Below are 22759 nucleotides of genomic sequence, written 5' to 3' on the forward strand. Positions count from 1 at the left end.
GTTGGCGTTGAAGAGTCGATTGTGAACGCATCATGAATTACGGATAACGGATCAGCTGTCCAAATCTAACGTTACTTTTAGCGTTATTTGTGTTTTTAATCTGCCGATTGACGAGTGGTGCGTTCACAATCGACTCTTCAACGCCAACTTTGTCGGGAAATTAAATGAACAATCGACGTTATTACTATCAATTTTATTTCATTTTTAGATCGCAAAAAATTTCATTGTACAATTTGAAATGTTTTTGTGTGACTGCTATCGATTTGTAAATATTTAGGTTCCTCGTAAAAATTCTGTTTCACCCAAAACTGTCAAACTAAAATTTCATTTATGTTAAAAATGGCAAAAATCAAGTTTCAAACACTCCCAAAAAATTCCATCACCCGTTTCGACTCCACATCACTCTCATTAGCCAAAACAGAAACCGTCTCAAGATCTGCCCCAACCAAGCCTCCTCGCTAATCATCTTCTGATGATGTCACCACACCGCCGAAACCCTCCACCCGCCGCGTCCACTCTCCCCTGTCAAATCGCAGATTCATCAACCTGGCAGTCGCCGTCTTCTTCGCCGACTCTCCGGTATTTCTGCACACTTGGTGCGAGCGCATTTCGCGCAGCTCCGCCGCACCACCGACAATCCGTAACACAATCCTGGTTTCCGAATTGGCAGTAGCGACGCGGATGCCGCAGCGTCTCGACGTCCACCAACGCGCAACGCGAATAATCGCGCCGCATGACACGCGTGCCCCCCGTTTCCGGGATAAGTGCCGCCTCGAGGTGTACTGACGATGTGGTGTCACGTGTTTGGCCGCTCTTGAACCGGTACACGCAAGGTAATGTTTCTCTAACTATTCAAATTCAGATGGCGACCTTGCCCCTTGTCCCATCTAAAATGGGCGAATTTCTGGCGGGAAACGGAAACATTGGAAAAATTCGCAGACCTTGACTGCTCAAATTGTGTGATGGATGATGCTTCGTTGGGCAATAATGGGTCTCGCTGGTGGGTCAATGGTACAAGGTTGACGCTGGAACGAGAGGGAATTTGTCGTAAAAATTACAATGTAGGAATCGCAGATGGGATTCGAGCGAGAGGGATGTTTGATCAAAGTCTCGGGGGTGGAAGCACTGGATCAAATTTGTCACAATTAATTATTCATTATGTTGGGGGCGGCAGAAATATGGAATACTTGATGCGGCGCAAAAACAAATCAAACGAAACATATTATGTATAAGAAAATTATTATTAGTATTATTACTAAAAAAAAGTAGATAATTTCGATTTTTTTTTCAAGCCTCTCTTGATTTTTATTGTTTGTTTATTAATATAAGAATACTAAACGACTCATAAATATTATGAAAACAAATTGAAACATTACACATTACACATTTTAACAGCAACCAGTTTATGTACTTTATAAAAACTAGCAACAGCCTTGACTGTTGTGGCTTCGTTAATTTATGATTCGAATTTAATTGCACTTTAACACTTTTGCGTAATTTATTTTACCTCCGCGGTGACACCAAACACAATTATACTGTCATGGCTCAACGCTATTCCATGGTATTTCCATTTGAATGTTTTCCTATTTATTATTCAAACGCAAGATGTCACTGCTGAACCGTGACACCGTGACTCAACATCCATAAATCTTGTGTCGATCGATTATCCTTGATTGTCCTTTTAAAAATTGTCAAAGCTCTCTCGTACAAAAGCTCTGACATTGTTTGGTTGTTATCGAATAAATTAATAAACCAGGAGGAAATTGTTTCCACAATGAGCACGATTGGAGCCGAAGGAGTAATTATCCTCTAGATCAGATTGGAATCGTTTATTGGCGATCACTCGATCAGAGTGACTCGCGTTTTATCCGGTCGGAATAACAAATTATCTAATTTGAGCGCGGTTGTAAATACTTGTAAATTTTATTACTTCATCAATGGTCGTAAAGCGTTTGATTGCTTAGTAGCGAAGAGCGAGTCAAATTAAAACAAACAAAAACGCTTGGGTGAGTTTTTTTCGGGTTGTGGTATGTGGAGGTGCGATAAAAATAAAAGATGGATGTGCGAGGAGGAATTTGCAATTAAAGGTGTAACGTGGAGAGGTGAAGTAATGATTGCCTTGTAGATTTTTTTTTTATTTGATTTCAAGAGACAATTTTTTACCGGATGTTTTTTATTTTAATTTGTTGTCTGTTGGGGAAGACGCGTTTAATTTATGTTTCCGGAGAGTTCCGCAACTGTTAAATAATCGGAGAAGTTTTTCGGCAAATCGGAGGTCCAGTCGATAAATTTCGTTCAAGATTCATAAGGGAGAATCACCGTTTGGGAATGCGTGAGGGTGTGGGTGACGTCTAGAGGGTATAAAGAGAATTCATATGCGCATTTTCAATTTTTTATGCATCGGTCGAATTTGTTGGCGGGGATAAAATAAATCAGACTTGACACAAAAGCCCGCCAATCAGATGAGACCAAAGTGAAAATGTAGTGGGGACGTCACTATTTTTTCAGGTTCGATTGATATTTCGGAGCTTTGGAAAGTTCGCACAAAAGAATTAAAGTGGAATTAATTTGGGTCAGGGTGCACAAAGGGATAGCCACTATTTTATTTTTTTTACTGTCAAAGGAATTGCATTCGGTTTCCACTAATTGATGGTGATGGGATTTTTGCGTCTATTGAAAAATTCACAGCTTCGTGAAAATTGTAAAAAGCACAGGAAAAGTGTGACAAGCTTGCAAAATATTTATTCCATCTGTACTCGTACTTATATTATGTATTTACTTTTCTCTCAAATAATTTTCAAGGTTTTTTATGATTTGCTCCTTCAATAAAAAAATCGGAGTGGTGCCCGTGTCGCGTGGGCCTAGCTAACATCTCTCAGACTTGGCAGTGTTAACGCTTTTTCCAACTACTCATTTGTTCATCTTTGTTGCCCCTTTGGATCTCGCTGGCATAATGTTCAGATGAGAATATTAACAAAAATTTTACAAATTAAAGAAACAAAAAATTCAATGGCGAAATTTTCTCGCTGCGTAATTTTTTTTTTCGACTGATATTTCAGCTCTTTTGAATTAAACTGGAATTAATTCGCATCGGGTTGCACAAAGGGCCCACGACTTTTTATTTTTTAACTATCAAAGGAATTGCATATTCGGCTTCCAATAATCTATGGTGATAGCATTTTTACTTCTGCTGAAAAATTCAGAGCTTTATTGCAATTTGAAAATGACTGACTTTTGTTAACAACTACAAGGGAAGTGTATCAAACTTGCAATATTTTTTTCTCGTAATGTACTTATTCTGATTGCTGTTTTTTTAAATGAAAACCCTTAATAAAAAATTCCATAATGAAAAAAATCGTGCCTGTGTGGCGTTAACTAACATTTTTTACAGTTGGTAATTTTCTAAATGATTACTTGTCCAATTATGTTGTCTCTCTCTCGCGTACCATTCAAATGAAAAAATTGCCAAGAGTTGTGCAAATTAATGAAATAGAAAAACCTCAAAGTAAAAATTTACTTGGTTCAACAACGCTTGTTTAATATTTAAACTTTTTTAACACTTCACACAAGCGTATAGGTGTTGGGTTTTCTCATGGGCTGTGACCTTGGAAATATCTGCGCAAAGGCGGAGCGATAAACCAGTGAAAAATCTGTAAATGAAAACTGAAAACGTTGACTACTTTACAAGCAAATAGATGAGAGAGAGACGACACTAACGTAATGAATGACGATGTTTCCGGTCGGTTTGTAGCGGTTACTTGAGACCGATATTCGTCGTGTGCGCAGATATGACTCATAGCCCATGAGAAAATCCAAGACCTCTACTAAGCATTGGTGGTTTTCAAATTTTTTTTATGACTCAATGAAAAATAGTATATTATATCATAAAGAGTAGAAGTGTGTCTTTTTCTACTCTGAATGATATTTAATAAAGATTTATTTTTCCCCTAGGGAACTCAGAAATTTTACCTATGTAGGTAGTAGATACTTTTCATGAGAGAATTATGTAGAAAACATACACCTTTCGCCCGCGAATGTGGTCGGATTAGATTTCCATTGAGTTTGCCGCGATCTGCATCAATTCTGGAATTCGTTTTCATTCAATGACATCGGACTTTTTACTTCAGATATTCGCTAAATATAACAGAAATTATCAAAACGTGAATAGCAAACGATTACAACTTACAAATGTTTACTTTTTAACACTGAACGACCATCTTGTTTGCCGATTTTGTCATCACATCTGACAGCATGGACACGCCCAAAACAAACGACTCGTGAAATACCACAGTGGCATCGGTTAAATATTAGATACTAATTTCGTTATTTCGCTTTTTTAGAGGCTTTCTTTTAATAGGGATAATATTTATTAAATATTTCGTGTAATTGATAAATAAATCAAGTACTTCTACTCCGCTCAGAAAAAAAAGTGGCTGTCTCTGTGGAGATACACAAAGGCGCAATTTTCGACCGCTTGAGGATAAAATCTATTTGGGCACTATAATATAATGCAAAATGACTTGCTATGAACTGGCTCGAACACTTTATAATCACAATTTGATCGGTTTAAAGAACGAACCCTGCGCCACACCACATTTTTGTGAATTCTCAAATTTAGTGTCTTTTACTTCAACGAATTGTTTTCTCTCACTTATCACCACGCAGTTAAATTACCTTCTTTTGTGGTGCTTTTGTCTAGCTATTTCAGATGTTGTTGATTTTATACCAGAATAACAGGAAAGAACGTATTTTGCATTTTACACATGTTATCTTTCACTCACCCTTCACATCTTTATTATTTGGAGACGTTTTTCCTCCTTACAAATTGATTCAAAACGTCGACGCTCTTTCGGAAAGGAGAAAACCTTTCGACTTTCATCTAATTTACTCCGAAAGCTCGTCAAAACTTTTAATTTTTGCGGCGACCGCTCGCGGATTTATTTCAGTCCGAATCTCCAGAATAAATAGTTTTGAAGCTATTTTGACGGTAGTTTGGCTCGCACACCTGGAACACCCGACTGAATAAAATCGTCGAGAGCGGCTAATTTAGCAAACTGCTATTAAAAGCTCGCATTTTGTGCCCGTCGGAGCGGACAAATTGATAAAGCTTTCCTTTCAAGCAACTGCTACGAAAAAATAACAAATGAAAATTTTTGACGCTCTCTCTTCGAATTTTGGTCCAAACTGGATCAATACGGCTCGAACTGGTTCCGCACGATAATTGTGTGCAAACAGAATTAAGAAAAAGAAGCGGGTCCGATTCGCGTTCTGAATAAATAACACGGAAGGTTTCGTGTTGGTTTAATAAGAAATCGAGTGGAAACAATGGTTGTGACGAACCGCACCGTTAACATAACACACTTAGCCTAATTATATGTTGTAGTGTGTGCGTACGGCTGTAAAGTTTATTGTTAAACATTAAGCGGCATTAACGTAAATAATCTAAGAGTTGCTCGCTCTAAACTGAGTACTGAGAGGTGCTTAGTGAAAGTTCACAGCTTAATTTAGGTGAGACAAGAGGGTAAAAGTGGAGGGTGTTATCAAAACGTCAGTGTAATTGTCATTCGATCAAACGAGGTAAGCCACGCTCGCAGCGGCAGGTGTTTGGACGGGTGACCGACGAGAACAAGTTCTTTTCCTCATCAGATGATATCCGCAATCGCAATTAAATCCGGCCTGGATGCCACGCCCTCCCAACTAGTGTTGTGGTGTACAATCACACTCAGATGGATCAAGTGGGCCAAGTTTTTTTTTTCTGACTTTCTATTTTATTGCAAATTCATTTGGCCCAAACGCAGTATTTATAGAATCGAAGTGATTAGAGCTTTTAAAATTATCCAATTGAGAAGCTTTATTGTTGTTACAACACTGAGGACTTTTGCAAAAATCTTGCTTTGAAAATGTCCTGCCAGAAGGAAATATTTCTAAATTACAGTAATGGTCCGAGTCAAAGGATAACAACCCCAATTTTGCGGCTCACCACTGGAAGCAACGAAATTGCGAAAACGGATTTGAATTATTTAACATGTTGTCGTAGAGAGTGGACAATAAAACTACAAATTGGATTAAGGGTGTGCCTTATATATAATTCAGAAAATTCGCTAAAGCTTGAATTTACTGGGTAAGCGATGCGATTTCGCCCTCCAGAAACTCTTCATAATTATCTCAGCGGGCGTTAATGGCGAGTCTTTTATTACGCCATCACTTACAGGAATTACGACCAGTCCAAACAAGTCGTCTCGTGATTGATTTATGATTGGGATGGGTTCGAATGCAGATCGGACCATTTTTCCGGTTCTAATAATAGCCGAGAACGGATGTGGGTCTAGAGCGAAACCTTGAGGAACTCCCCAATTACCAAGCTCGCTGATTTATCGAAGCAACAAAGCTCGAACGGACAGTTCAAGCAAATTTACCACTTAATTGCTCTGATTCTGTTATTCTTTGCTAAACCAACGTAACGTCTGCGTAACTATTAGTCGGGTTGATAAACCGGAAGTAGTACAATATTTGTTCTAGCAATAAGTTTATTTTGTGGTGGCGGCGCACAGATTCGGCTCCTTCAAACAAAAGCATACAGGGTGATTCATAAGTATGCACCTATATGAAAAAATGATTTTTTTAAATAACAATAATAATAATTAATTAACTGACAAGCAGGATATACAGGGTGTTATTGAAAGTTGTACAGATATTTTAACCATGAGCTACTGGCTTCATGTAAAACGCAAAAAAAGTTTTTAAAAATTTTATGTCAAAAAATAAAATGACATTTATTTTTTTAGCTACAATTTTTTTTTAATTGCTTTTAGTCTTCTACGTTGTCAAACAACCTCGTAGCTAAAATTTCGGCACATTTTAGAAATACACCCTGTATATCATGTTTTATAAAACGTACACCAATATGCGGTTTCCTTGTTTCAAAGCATATTTCGTATAGGTTCCTTCGCATTGGCGTACATTTTATAAAACATGATATACAGTGTGTATTTTTAAAATGTGCCGAAATTTTACCTACGTGGTTGTAGGACAACGTAGAAAACTAAAAGCAATTTAAAAAAATTGTAGCTCAAAAATAAATGTCATTTTATTTTTTGACATAGAATTTTTTAAATATAATTTCCGAGTTCTACATGAAGCCAGTGGTTAAAATATCTGTACAACTTTCAATAACACCCTGTATTCTTGGAAAAATGTACAAAAGCAATCACACTTATGTGGTAGTTCGTCTTGAAAGACTAATCATTCCCTCATGAAACTCACGTGGTGCACCAGTCCATAATTAATTTCTAATAGTTTGGTAACAATTTGTACCGCAATATAACTCCTGAAGCGAGTACAAAACGAAATGGTTCATTAAATTCCCAATATACGATGACGCCAAGCTGTTGGATAATTAATGTCAAAGATGAAAACACTTCCTATATAGCTCCACTGACCTTTCCGGATAGTAGAGAAAATGTCTTCCGATTTATTACCTCCTCTTTATAACTAGCACGTCTTCAATAATCGTGCGTCCGCATTTTATACCATCTGGGTGTCTAACGACATGCTGGCGCCATCTTGCAACAAACACGATTTTCCCACTCAATTTGATGCAAAACAAATAATTACTACAGCGTGGACGTGGAGTGCTCCCTAGGGAGGGCGGGGGTCTTTGTGGCCGCACTGAGAGGGGGGTGCGATGGAGGATGGGTTTGGAGGTGGACCCAAGGAAGTAGACATGCCTATCCACAAATCAAGATTCATGAAAAAAATCCACATTTGATTAGGCGGTCCTGGGGTTCGAACCCCGGACCTTCAGAATGCAAAATTGCGCGGTATGCGCTGGGCCACAGTCCTGGGACTCTACTGTTTCTGCTATAAGTGTTTTTGTACAATCTGGGTCGCAACGCGTTGCCGCTGGCGTCCTCTCTCGGCAAGCACTCGATTTTCCGCCTCGACTTGATTCAAAACAAATAATAATTATACAGTGTACAGTAAATTAAGTATGTGCTGGGATTAAGCAAGAGGGCGGAATTAGACGTGGATTGTTTGTCCAAAGCGAAATTGAATGGGTCTGCGAGGGCGTTCGTAGCGAAACCGTTTAAACTGTTAAATTTGAAATGGAAGGTTGGAACAAGAAAGTTATATCGGTGTTCGTTCGCTCGCAGTAGTTTTCCAAGTCGAAACTTGATGTAAATGTAAACATTTTGCATTTAATTGAGCCTTTGCTTGTGTGTGTTGGAATAATAACGTTATTTGTTCTGCGTTTTGTGGAAATTTATACACGTTCGTGCGCCAAGAGCGCTCTTATTGAACCACAGCAATTTCTAGTCTACAGAAAAAAATATCACAGCTTGTCATACCTCGTGTTTCACACTTTGACATTTAAACTCTCCCATCGAACACGTTTCGACTTGATTTATCACATTTCTTTGAAATATCCATCAATTATCATCGAATCAAAGAAGTTAAGCAACGCTGGGTGGGGTCACAATTTGGATGGGCGGCTCTTTTAAATTTTTTTATGTCGAGTTTCGCTGCTAGACTGTCGTAAGTTAATTTCATGACAGCTTCGTCCTTGTGAAGCTTTCGCGCAAAACCCACACGTAAGAAAAGCAAAAGCCGATATCGCGACATGGAGCTTTCGGGGCTTGCAGCGTCGATAAGCGCGCGAGGAGAAAGCTCGTCTAAAAAATCCCTAAGCTCGTATGATAAATCTTAATTAAGGAGCGGCCTCAGCTCATGCGGCAAATTTGTTACATATTAGAGAACATCATTATCCGGAATTTGCCACACCAGTGAGTTTGTTATTGCCATTTTGTCGGATTGGATCCAATTTCGGCGACCTAACGGTTTCATTAGCAAGATCATTTGGCGTGTGTGCTTTGCGAGCTTTCACTGTACACCAGCACGAATAATAAAGCGAGAAACGGCACTAATACACCGAAAAATGCAATCTGTCGCCTCTGTCACTCCGCCAATAAATTAAGTTTTGTTCGGGGCGACGAAGAGACAAGGAATGGCGGAGTTTGCCGGGAAAATGAAAAAGCGGCGTGTGGGGAAAGTGTCTTTTCAGCGCGTTTTTAAAGGGAGATGTCGGAAATTAATTAATGGGAGGAAAAGTATTGGGAGTGGACGAGGAGTTGGAATTGAAGATGACAAGAGCTGTCCAAATGTGTGGAGGATTTTTATTTCGGCCTTTTGCGAGTTTTGATGATGTTTTGAATCAAGTCGAGGCGGAAAATTGCGTGCTTGCCGAGAGAGGGCGCCAGGGGCAACGCGTCGCGCGGATTGTACTAAAAGACAGAAAAGACTTATTGGAGGGTAGACCACTATACAACTACACTGGACCGTGGCCAGGCGCGTAGTGTGCCGTTTTACATTCTGAGGGTCCGGGGTTCGAACCGCAGCCCGAGCAAGTACGTAGATGTACGTTTTTTTCACAAATCTTGATATTTGCAATTTGCATAGGCTTCCCTCTGGGAGTTTTGCTGATTTATGGTGCGATCATTTTAGTTGGAGTGGTCATTTTTGGCGATGCATCATTATCCCTTTTATTTACTTTTTGTTTTGCTTTTTAAAAATTTCTGCAACAATTTCATTACAATTTCGTTAGGATATATCTTCTTGTATCTTTCTGTCTGTATGAGATTTTGACAGTTGCTCACAGTAACTTTTTTGTCCCGCCATTCTGTTTTTCTATCAATTTGGTACTTTATTCCCTTCTTTCTAGTTTTTTTTCTTCTAACATAACTCTCATGTTTCTACTCTACTCTTCATAATTTATATCTAGCTTGTGATTCCACTTCTCTTCTTATTTTTTTTAAACGCAAATAGCAACTGTACAATTTAAATATTAAAGAATTACACCGCCAACTTTTATTAAAACTGAACCGCCCCCGGCCGAATCAACACGGCCACAATTCTTTCTCCCTTTTTATTTATTTAACAAAAACCTCGTCCGCGACAAAAAACGCCATTAATTTTTTCCATTTGGCAAACAGAAGGACCCTCTTCGCGCAGCTTACACCAAATATCTTCCAGTTTACATCGTTTGTGGGATTTAATTAAAATGCGCGACACGACAGTCCCATTTTAAGTTCTGTTTATCATTGGCGCGCGATCCAGGTGAAAACAAGTCGTGTCGCAATTAGGCGACTTTTCGCCCGGAAATAGTGACAAATCCGGAAACTCCTAACCTAAGCTCCACCCGCCTCCTCGAATTAAAACCGGAAGTTTTCCGGCGCTGATTTTAATTTAAATCGCCGCTCCGAGCGCCACGAAAAATACGTATTTGCGTCTGCCAATTAAAACAGGATCCAGGACGCGTTCCATATTTTTTGCGGCCGTAATGTCGTCCTCGCTAATGTTAATTATCGGCGTAATTAATTTTTTCCGCAGTAATTACGCCCGCTCGATACGACATTAATTTATCCTGGCGAGGATATCGAGCCGATCCTGAATTACGGCAGGATTATTTACAAGGACACACCGCCCCGTCATTATTTCCACGGTTCGACGATAAGGATAATAACCGAAATTTTTTATCGCCGAATATCGTGCACATTATGCCTATCGAATCCTGCTGAAGCTTCCGCGCTTTCAGACTAATGAAAACGAGAACGGATTCTTGTTTGCGTTTGTTCTGGCGTAAGGACTCATCAGGACTTTTAGCGAGGATGAGAGAGCCACTTTGGAGCGAATGTACAATGACGAGACGAGGATCTTTTTATCCTGGAAGTCTGCAGTGATACAAGGAAAGAAAAGACGTAAGCGATAAATACAGAAGAACACAATGAACACAGATAAGTGTCAGATCGTTTACTACAATATAAAAGGAAAAATCAAATACTAAGAAAGTGAGAAAATATAAATTCAAAAGGAAGTTCTTGATAGTTATTTGGCACAAAGGATTCTTTTACCCTGACTATTAGAACTAAAATTGATCTGTTAAAAAAATTGAAAGGATAATTAGCATTGATCAGAGAGGTTAAGCAAGGCTGGCCGCGGTTCCTACATGGATGGGAGGCCCATTTTATACTACACGTTACAAAAAAAAAAGCACAAAAAAGAAAGGATGCTAAATAAAATTTAACAACGTTTACTATTTTTTTTTCATTCTGTAGAACAAATTTTCTTTGAAGTTTTAATCTGACGTGAACTACCCTACTTTCGCACCTCCTATTCTTCCACTGAGCCCCCTAATCGTCGCTTTATTTAAAATTGCTCGATCTCACCCCAACAAGGGTGCAACAAAACTTGTCACAATGATTAATAATTATCGTTGTGTAATTCCACAAGAGCACATTGTTCTGCAGCAAAAAGGAAAGCTCTTAATGCGTCTGGGGTCCATTCAAAACAATTTAGATTTATATATTTTCCCTTTACACGTGATCTCGAATACATTTGAGATATCTTGACGGCCAAAGCTCCGACTTAATTTTGAAATGGAGCTTTCGATGATGTGAATTAACGAAAAGGACGAGAGACAGTGTGTGCAATTTCTTGTGTGTTTGCGCATCTGGTTGACCTGATTTGAGTCCAATTGAAAACGTGTGATTGGTGGTTTAGGAATTGCACCACCTGGAGCGCCAACTTCTGTTTGTTTGTTTGTTTTGAAACAATGCGGTCGCGATAATTGCAAATTGCAAAAACAGGATCTGGATAATATCCATTTAATTAATGCCTCGCATTTGTCGGTTGATACATTTCAAAATAACTATGTAAATTTGTGACAGCAAATTATTTTTCCATTATCATTTTACGTTCTCTGTTAATTTGCTAATAGATATTCCGCACACAATTTCATTATTTAATTGGTTAAACAAAAACAAATTCCATTGTTTCAGCGTCGAGCTTTCCAAAAAACGCGAAAGCTTTCGTTTCAGTATTGAGTTTTTGGATTCATCCACCTTTCAGAAGTCCAATAAGCGAGAGCTTTCACGCCGAATGATTACAGTCTTTCATGTCTGAAACATCTTTAATTTCGGCTGCGAAATACATTTTTGTGCAATTTTCGCCGCCTGCAGGCTCGTACATGTTTCGAAACTATTCGCGTAAGCACAAACTTGTGGCACTATTCCAATTAAGGCAAACAACCATTTTCGGCGTTAACCTCTTTGTAAAGTGGAAGCAGAGCTTATGGAAACGTCAATACAAACTTCTAATGAGCTATCAAAATAAAGAAAATGATATATTAGGCAGTACGTTAGGTGCTGATGCGACGCTGGAAGTATGTGGAGCTTGGAAAGTTTTGCAAGACGGAGTTGCAACTCTAATAGTGGAGTACGGAAGTGTCAGGAGTTAGACAGCTTGGAGGAACTGTTCACACAATAAAACAAAATTAATTTTAGATTAAAATCCTGGAACTATACTGAATGACCTTGAATTGCAAAACGAACCGCCATAAGAAAGTGCTTGGGGTTTTGGTCTAGAACTTGTACAGAATTTGTTTTAAAGTAATAATTGAAAAAAAAAATTGACGAAAAACAACTAGGAAACAGTTGCAAAGGCTAAACAAAAATAAAATATATATAAAAACTTCCACTTGAAACTAAATGCCCGAAATTAGTGTAAATAAGCACTCGCTATGAAATTATCTAAGCATCTTTTTAAGTTGCAAAAGCTCGCCTCTCCACCCTTATGCAAATGGCAGACCGTTACACGATGTTTGTTTCAGGAGTTCTTTCAGTGGGGTAAGCAAAACCCTTCACGAACGAAGTTTACCTGACCCGAGGGACCCATTCTTACACCTACTTTTACACAAATAGAAATAAAAAGAACATTAAAATGTAGCTTCCTATTTCTCATGGAAAACCATTCCGCATCACCGCACTATTTTTTACGGCGAAATTACGACCGTGTCAAGTTTACTTTGACGGGGGCGGCGTAAAAAGCAATCGCTCGTCCGTGCAGCCGGTGCATCCTGCTGAAATTGCAGGTCCTGCCGTTGCTAGTTTGTCGCATTTTGTTTTACCTTTCGCCATTTCACCGCAAACACATCTTTGAACATTATTTCTTGCGAAAAATATTGGAAGGAGAGTTGTCCTGATCCTTTTAAAAATATTTTCAGTATAGTTAAACAAATCGAAACTTTTTGCAATGATATGATTGTTTACTTGTTTACAGACGCGTGATTTATGGCCCAAATGGTATAATTTGCCAACAAAAGGACCATTCACTACTAGCCGACCGTTTTGAGCCTCTTATTTACAGCTTTGCCATAAAATTGACAATTCCATTGTCATTTTGGCTTTGTTTGTAAGTGAAAAATTATCAAAAAATATGAAATGTACCTTACCAATACCTAGGTAAGTGTGAAAAATTTCCACAATTTTATTTAATTAGAAGTCGCGATTTCTCGCGTGCGCGTATACGATGCCCGACCTGTATACATATTGCTAAAAGCGTAGGGCTCAAAGCTGACCTTTGAGGGACCCCTGAGCAATTGTACAAAATCAGAAGTATGTACCTACTCATGTTTTTATTTTTATTATTTTCTCAGCGTCTGTGACTACTACATTGAATCCTACTTATTACCACTCTCCTTGCGAAGCTTTTTTTTTGCTCCAACCCTCTTTCACTCTCCCCAAAACTTTTAAAACACCACATTTGAAAGAATCTCGCTTGCCGCGACCAACCCTCGAGGTCGTAGACCCAAACAAGCCGCGTTTCAAGTTTACAAGTTGCGGATCGGCCGCGAGTGTGCGGTTTTCCGCAACTGGTCGATACTGCAGGTGACCCAGTAGCACATATGCATCGACTTTGCCCTAATGTGGGACATTACGTGCTCGGAGGAGTGTGCAGGAGCAGCGCTTGCATAATAACCAGGTTCTGGTTTTTGTTGGAGGGTTCGCTTGTCATGCATTCGGGGGGAGTCGAGTCTCGGAGGTATTGATTCGACTTCATCCCTTTACTACATCTGCGAAGGATCTTTTCAAGTGTGTGAACATCGGGAACGGTGTCTTACGAATGTCGAGCATTAGAGTGTACTCGATGTAATAAACGTCGTGGGAATGAGAGTGTGGGGGAGGGATGTTGCGGAATCGTGCCTGATTAAGAGGTGCTCGAGTGGTTTCACGAAAAACCAAAAATCGAACGGTTATTATTGTTGTAACAAGGTGCAAAACGGTTCTGAAACAAAAATGAGAGAAATTCTTGTGTTATTTGAAATATTCTTGTTTGGAGCAGCTGTCAAGAAATAAATACAGTCGGGGCAGTCTCTCGTGCACCACTGCGAAATAAAAATGCTTGCGTCGCCACTAAATTGCAATATCTTGCACTCCCCACGTTATTTATATTCATCGCCCTAACAGCCACAATAACTGTAATTTGGTGTTGCCAGATACCACTACACTAGAAATTACATAAGTTTCACTCGGCCGACGATACCATCTCTTGCTCACTTTTATTATCCAGTTCATACGGCAAGAAAAATCATTTCGTTGTGGAATTTCCGCCGCATTTGGCTTTCCTACGCAAATTTATGTTTTGTTCAATTTGCATTTTATTCCGATCTGTCAGCGAAATGCGAAACACGCTGGATTACGCCACACGTTCATCTGGACGGTTTCAAAGTGTCAAAGGATGCATTGGTGGGTCATTGTTTTCCGGTTTCTTCGCCTGAAGGTCGTTTGCGAATTTGAAAATTAAGGGGGCACAAGGCTGGTTCGATCTGGCACACCCCGAGGAGGTGGACAAGAATATAAATTGTGTTGGTCCTACATGAAAATGATTTGAGTGTTTTTTGTAGATCATAAAATTTTGAACAAATTTCCTCATGTGCATATTTTCTGTAGGACTAATAATTGTCGCGATAATGTCGCGTGATTCACACGTCGGTGCCCAGTTGGAGCTATCTGCTGCTAAACTGATGATCGCATTGCCGATTTGTGATATGCGACGTTGTAGAAAATAAAATTTTCTTTAACATGGTAGTAAAAACATTGGAATTGGTCAATAATTGCAAAAGTTATAGACGTTCAAAATTGATACTGTTTGTCATGTCGACTGGAATTACACCTGCGAGGTTTGTGTCCGGCAATTCTTTATTATCACTCTAAAGTTTAAGAAACTACCGTAAGTCTATTGAGAATTGAATTGCCGATAGAATGATGATAAATCACATCATATAATACGGGTTATATAAAATTAAATTTTACGATTTCAACTTTACATTAATGAAAATGAGCATTGAAAAATTGTCTGAGTTTGAGTGTTTATAACTTACGACATGTTTGAGATAGAGTAGTTATTGAAACATCGTTTAATCAAGAATTCAGTTCTCAATAGATTCCATAGTAGCTTTTCAAATTTGGCGTAGTAATAAGAAAATCCCAGGACAAACTCCACAGGAGTTATTTCAAGAAATTATATCTAACTATCAAATTTGAGGCCCGATAATTTTTGCATTTCTTGGTCAATTCCAGTTTTTCTGCCACTATTTTAAAGACAATTTTATACACTATCAAACAGTAAAAAGAAACTGAAACCAAATCATTAGTTTAGCAAAAGATAGCTTGAAGTCAGTGACGATGTTTGGACGGCTTATTCTCTAGTCGCGCCGCGCCACTAAACATTCAAACGAAATTATCGTGAAAACTGTTAGTTCTACTGAAATCTTGTGTATGAGAAAGTTTGTTCAGATTTTAACAAGGTACAAAAAATTTTAAGATCGTTTTCACGTAGGAGTAACACAAATCAGTGTTATTTCGTCAAACCTTTTCTTTTGATTCTTCCATCCTCTAAAGGGTGTAATGGATCAAATTAGACTGGAGCAATTCAGAATCTTCATTTATACTTTTTAATCTAAAAACTGCTAGAAAACTTAATGTTTAGAATTTTTTCCCAGTCAACAGTATTATGATTCCATAAAAATAATCAAAAGTTTTTTTTTTCTTCTCCTATATCCCTTTTACATACTTAGCTTTTTATTTCATGTGAACTTTCTCCATTTTGTCCCAATTTCTTTTATTCTTTATATTTTTTCACAAGAATTTACTTAGTTGTCATTTTATACATTCCCTTTTTATTTTTCCCAATAGCAAACTTTTCTCTCATTTTAACTCCTCATTAATTTCTTTCTTTTAAATGCTTCTTTCTTCACATTACTATTCCATCTTCTCACTTTATTATCAGCTATTCCTATTTCCCCCGTGACAATATTTTCAAACTTTTATTTTTGTATATTAATTTTTTTTTCTTTCCTTTCCTTCCTATTTAGAGATACACTTTAATGCAAGCTTGTGTCTATTTTTTATAGCTGCCGTTACTTTTAAAAGAAACATGAAATATTGTTGAATTTGTTCTTCATTTCCCTTGTTCTTCGTGTAATTTACTTCTTTGGTATTTTCTGCATTCTACATTCATATTTTTTTAAGTCCAAACTTGTTCTCTCAAGAAATACAATATTTTTTTTTCTTATTTCAATTCATCACTAATTTTTCATTCATTTATTTTCTTTTGAATATTTTTTTTGTCTTCACGTTATTACTCCACTTTCTTACATTTCTTCTCGTCATTTCTTTTTCTTTCATTGCTTTATCAACCATTCCTGCTTCGCTTGTGACAATATTTCTCCACTTATGTTTTCGTAGATTTAGTTTCTTTTTTTATTGCTTTGCTTTACTTCTTACCAAGAAGTACATTTTTACACAAGCTTCTATTTCTTTTTTGTGATTACTATCGTTTTTTTAATGATACATTAAATATCGCAATGATAATAAAGAATTCCTAAGCAAGAACTCCACAGGATAATTTAAACACTCATGACAGATAGATAAGTATTAAATTTGAACCTTCATAACTCTTGCATTTATCGAGCAATCCCAATTTTTTCCTCACCATTTTAAAGACAATTTTATTCTCTGTAGAACAACATAGAGAAATTGAAAATCTAAGTATTGGTTTAGCAATAGCAAGGCAGCTTCAACTCTGGCAACATTTGCCTCGCTTGAGCTCGTCACCCCCTGAAACCTTCTAACAGCATTATGCTGAAAAGTATTGGTCCTACTAAAATTTTCTCAAGACAAAATTTGTTCAGAAACTACAAAGAATGTTAAAGACATTTTCACCTTGTAGTAATTAAGATTAGTATCTTTTCCATCAAATTTTTTTTTCCGCTACACTAGAAGTGTTTAAGCATTTTGTGAAATAAAAGTGAAAAGATAATTTTGTATAGGTGGAAGTACAATTAAGTGAGAAAATGAAAAGAAAGCTTTCAAATGAATTGCGCCAAGAGTAAACGTAAAATTAAACTGAAAAAGAGGAACTCGCCGCTTTGCGAAATTTAGTTCGGCATAAAATACTCCCCGAAATCTATTTGATTAAAGTGAAGCTGGCCCAACAGCGGAATTGCATATCGATCAACTTCGCCAAATAGACGATTGTTTTTCTTTCATTACTCCGGCACCTATTTCCTCAAACTCCGCCATTAATTTCTTTCAATGAATTTCAATTCCCGGAAAGAGTCGGTCGCACCGGAGCAACAACCCAGGCATCGTTCGGATTTCGCGCCCGCTGTCATTGTTAGTCCTTTTAATCAGACGTCCTGTCCGGCAAATAGTGATTTAATTTGCTGATTGGCCCCCGATCGGGTTGTTCGTTCCGATTTTGATTAACCGGCCAACTTTCCGACGGCGATAAATCCGGAACTTAATCGAAAGAAACTTTTCTTTTCTCGTTTACCAGTCGCTGTGAAATTCGAGACGAGAGGGGCTCGCGAAAATTATTACCGGGCGGGGGCGGCGAACTTACATCCGAACCGCCAAATCTGCAAGTTGCACTGAAGCTTAATGAAGACCTCTTTTTACTACAAGCTCCACCAAAATTTTTTTCCATTTTGTCTCGTTGGTTGTTAATTTACGAATTTCGCTCTTTTCAGATATCCACCTGTAAAATCCATGTTGCTGGTCCACAAAGATGCTCTCAAATGATTCAGGTAACTAGAAATCTACGCCGAGATAAAATAGGTCCTGAAACTGAGTGCTGAGGTACCCACGAAAAATACAATTTTTTTTTAATGAGTCGTGTTCGTCGCCACGTCGAAAGCTCATGATATTCGAAAGCTCGTGATATTCGAAAGCTCGACAACTGTCACCTCGGCTGGTCGCCCATCCGTGAAGCGCCATCAGATAAACTAGACCGCACACGCGCGTCCCTCAAAGCAACTCTTATCAATTATCGCCAGCAAAATACGTGAGAAGGAATGGAAATGGAAAAGCTCCTCAACTTGTGTAAATAAACCCGCGTCGTCTGGACTGAGAGCTGAATGCCGCTTCGAATCCCAACTAAAATCGTCCAATTTCCAATTTGTCAAAGCTGATTCGTTCTGATTCACCCGACTATTTAAAAAGAGAAATTTGATGCTCACTCCAGTACAAGGAGTGGTGAAATGAACGGAAAACAGGAAGATTGGGATTGCTCAATAATTGGAAAAGTTATAGACGTTCAAATTTGATACTGCTTCTTGTGTCGATTGTAATTACACCTGCAAGAAGTTGCAGTGAAGATTATTTAAGGAGAATACGTAAAATTAAGTTTTTCCATGATCATTGGATTTTAGTGGTTTTTGCTCACTGAAAATAGTTAGCAAAGATGGCAATTGAATCACTAGTGAGGAAATAATATTTTCTCACTAGTGAGCAAAGTCAATGTTTTGAGAGTTTTTGGATAGAGGGCGCCAAATATGTTGTACTGAAAGTTGTTTTAATCTGTTTTTAAAATACTTTGTGAATATTAGTAACTAAAGCTTGTCTGATTTTTGACTTTAACAACATAACCTCTTTTGTTTCGAAATTTGTTGATCCACGTTTTGTTGTGAAAAACTGTTTTCGTGAGTTCCCTGTTGGGATAATTTTGTAGAAGTTATTGTTTCAATGATTTTAACAGTTACGAAAAATAGTAATGCAGCTAGATAATGATAGGTATACATATATGTACATTTCATTTTCTACTCTTCAAAATTCAAAAAGTGACAAAAAATGCTGCCCGAAATTTCGTTTCCGCGACACGCATGAGCAAATGTGCATTTAATCACTTTTAGGCTTGGGGTCCTCGCCTTCGGCTCAGACGCCCAACCTCCGTACTCGTGATTAAATGCACTACTTTGCTTACTTGTATTGAAAACAGTTATTTACGGTTTCAAATTTACATTAATGAAAGACTCGTTACATGTAATTGTTTTTAATTTGTCTAATAGTAATGTTTGGAACAATTTTTTAAAATCAAAATTCGAAAAGAAATCAACAAAAAATGTTTAATTTTAAGTGTTTATAAACTGGGAAGCGTTTGAGATGATTTAATTATGGAAATACAGAGTGTCTATAAATGAATGTAGGATTCTAGTAGGCGTTGAAAATTTGCCCGACTCTTTCACCAGAAATCGAATAATGTTATTATGATGTACGATATGCAACTCTCAGGACAAATTCGTTTTACTGGTTAAATAAAAATAAAACAATGAAATGTATGCATAAAATTGTATACCTAAGTGTTTTTTGTGGAAAGAAAATTAGTTCACATTTTAACAAGATACAAAAAATGTTGGGCCTTCTTCACAATCACTAAATCTAAAAACCGCTAGAAAAATGTTAGTTTGGAATTTTTTCCTTGTCAACTGCACTAAATTTTTTTTTGCTTTTCCTACATCCCAAACATTCTTCTCGTAATCCCTTCAGATTTTGTCCCAATGGATTATCAAGTTCATTCTTAATTGCTCTTCTGCAGCAGGAGTCACGTAGTGTCACTCGAAACGAACCGAAAACACTGGATCCGTATCCTCGCCTTGGATTTGTCTCCGACTGTAATCAAACCCTTATTCTCTGTATATTTGCCAAAATCAAGCCTCTTATGTACCCTATCTGCATTGAACACGAGTAAACAGTACCCTCAGGAACCACAATACTTGATTACAGTCGACCCCTTACAGAACAGCCATCAACGCCCTTCTTGAGATTAGTTATCGCCTTAATTACACTTCAGCAAAGCGAGTCCGAACATTTTACGCAACTAACTCAACTATTTGTTTAATAATGGAAAATCAACACATTCTGTTGTACGAGTCAAATTTTAATCTGAAATTGTTTGACGTATTCACTGTGTAAAAAGCAGGTTTTTATCGATTCGTTGTGTACTGGTTTAGTCGTAAAATCAACAAACTGTGATGTGCGGGGAAATTAAAAGTCGCTTTTTGTACAGTGGGGCGAAGGGGTGGATCGGAGGGAATGGGGTCAATTGAAATATTTTTCTGGCAGTACGCAAATGATTCTTGTTATGTCCTAAACTAGTCTGCATTTTATTTTGCTCGACGTTTTACCTCACTGCGCCACCTCTGTGCATGGTAGCATTACAATACCACCCCACATCACTGCCAAAGAACCAAGTTATTCAACAGTGAAAGAATTTTTTGAATCGGACCACCAGTTTTCGAGTTTATCCGCAACATCCAAACATACAAAAATACCCACGAGTAGTTTTGATATTTTAATCGTTGTTTTTGTTGTTTTTTCCAAAGTTTCACAACTTGTCTCTTTCAGACTTGTTTACCTGCGTAATTAGAACATCACCACTAGAGCAAAACACTATTTTCACAGACAAAACATGTTTTAAACACGATCTCACAACAAAGCGTTGGCAAACTCAATTTCCGTGGATTATTATGGTAATTATCTAATTTAACTCCTACTGTTTGACCGATTTATTGGTGAAAATGTAGCAAATTTATTTTGATATTGATTCCCTTGTTACCGTGATACTCATTAGTGTTTCATAATGAAAAGAATAATTGGTGGAACAGTCGTTAATTGACCTCCAGGTCACGACCCGGACTGAGCATAATTACTTCTTAATGACCCATCAAAACTAACAACTACCAAAACACAACAATATTCTCCATTACACAATTCTTTTGTCTTAATTTTTTTCAATCAAATTTTTTTCAATACAATTTTTTTCCTTCATAATGAAATAGTTTCTGTCGTGCTGCACGCATTGTTCTTTGCTAATGGACGTTGATGTTTACCGAGGTTGTTTCCATATTTATTGTCATCGTTCACTTTTATATAATACACTCGTGGAACAAGTGAAATTGTCAATTTACCGAACCCAATTCCATTAAGTCCTTCTGAAAATAGTTTTCCAATAAAACGGAAAGCTGATGAATCTGAATATCGGGTAGGCATAAAAGCGAATGAAAAAAAAAGTAGTAGACGTAAAAAATCTCTTAACGTGTTTAGACCCTTTCGGCCATTTTATAAGAACACAAAACTTTATCGTGAGTCATAAAAGAGTCATCGCCGGTTATAAAGATTCGTGTTTGGCGTGTTTTTCAGATTTTTACACTTCCAATAAGACGTTTATCTTCCGTCATTTGACTGGGCCTTTCATTTACTTCTTTTCAATATCTTGGGGTTTGTGGACCTGCTTTGTGTAGGTTCACGGGTTCAGATAAAACACTAACTGATGTACTTAGTCGGTGTAATGATAATAGTAAACGGATTTAGTACAAAATAAGAAAGTGGATAAAGTCAAATGAAGTTTTAATTTGGATGCGACTTTATTAAGTTTTGCCATAAAGAAAACCCTAAATCTCTATCCCATTATTACCTAAGGACATAATGATTTAAAAATGGTGGAGGCGCCTAAATCAATTTTATCTCTGCAGATGGAAAGAATCTGGATTGTTATTTACAAATTTTTATGTGAGTAAAGAAAACCGCAAATTCCAATTTCTGCTTCACCGCAGAAGGAAGCTTTCCAAAAAGCGTAAATAAAATTGATGTCTTTTCTGTTATCTTTTGCATATAAAGAATCGTTTACAGGAATCAAACAAACCCCTATCTTTGGTAATGATTAATGAAGTATAAATGATGGAGTGGTCAAAAAACGAAATTTTAATTTGGATAAGAATCACTTAAAGTAATCAGCAAATCTCTAATATCAGCGTAGAAAACTTGTAATGAATAATAATTTAACAGTGAAGAAGCCACGCTTCTAAAGAGATTTTCTTTTCTCTCTCTCTCTAGATACAAGAAGAATGTGGATTCTTACTTATAGATTTTTTTAGGAGGAATCGTTTTGAGAAACTGCAAATCTCTATCTCCGCCAATTAAAGATTCAAAAATTTTGGAGGCGCTTAAAATCTAATGCACTACTATATTTTGTCTTTAGAAATGGGAAACATATGAATTTTTAAACTGTAAACTTTCTCATGAAGAGTCCTTTAAAGAAAACGGCGAATCTCTATCTCAGCTGTTAGCCAAGGAAATGACTTAAAATGGTAGAGTCGAAAGGAATATAAAAAATGGATATCTTTTCTCATAGAGAGAAAGAATCTGGATTGCTATTTACAGATTTTGATATAAAGAATTGTATAAAGAAAACTACAAATCTCTATCCCTGCTGCTAAAAGTGTAATAAATAATTTAAAAGAAATGCAGGGAAAAAAAAATCTAATTTAAGAAATTGAAATGTTCCTTGCTCCTAGAGTAGAAAGAATCTGCATTGTTGTTTTCTTGTTTATATTTTTTTATCAGGAATCGTTTAAGGAACACTGCAAATCTCTATACAAATGGCGAAAATACCAAAAATCTAAAAATAAGTTGATATATTTTGCGTTGTCAAGACGAGAAGGATGTACCGCGTTAATTGTAGACTTTTATATAGAGAATCGTTTAAATAAAACAAGAAATCTCTATCTCTACTATCAGTGGAAAATTGACAATTAATAATTTAAAGAAGATTTTTTTCTCTCTTAGGGAGAGAAGAAATCTGAATT

The 22759-nt window shown here is 37.3% G+C and overlaps 1 protein-coding gene across 11 annotated transcripts in view; it reads left to right on the forward strand.

Annotated features, from left to right (window-relative positions):
• The first annotated feature begins 500 nt into the window (after positions 1-500).
• LOC138137578 (chondroitin sulfate N-acetylgalactosaminyltransferase 1-like) overlaps positions 501-22759 on the forward strand; it is a 125186-nt gene continuing 102927 nt past the window's right edge. For 6 of the 11 annotated variants that reach the window (XM_069057037.1, XM_069057044.1, XM_069057041.1 and 3 more), the window contains exons 1-2: positions 501-833; positions 17867-17923. The gene's annotated coding sequence lies outside the window, so the exon portion shown is untranslated. The remainder of the gene's footprint in view (positions 834-17866; positions 17924-22759) is intronic. The other 5 variants (XM_069057038.1, XM_069057046.1, XM_069057043.1 and 2 more) reach the window with 1 other exon arrangement.

Source organism: Tenebrio molitor, chromosome 8 (genome assembly GCF_963966145.1).
Source record: "Tenebrio molitor chromosome 8, icTenMoli1.1, whole genome shotgun sequence".
NCBI classification, from domain to species: Eukaryota; Metazoa; Arthropoda; class Insecta; order Coleoptera; family Tenebrionidae; genus Tenebrio; species Tenebrio molitor.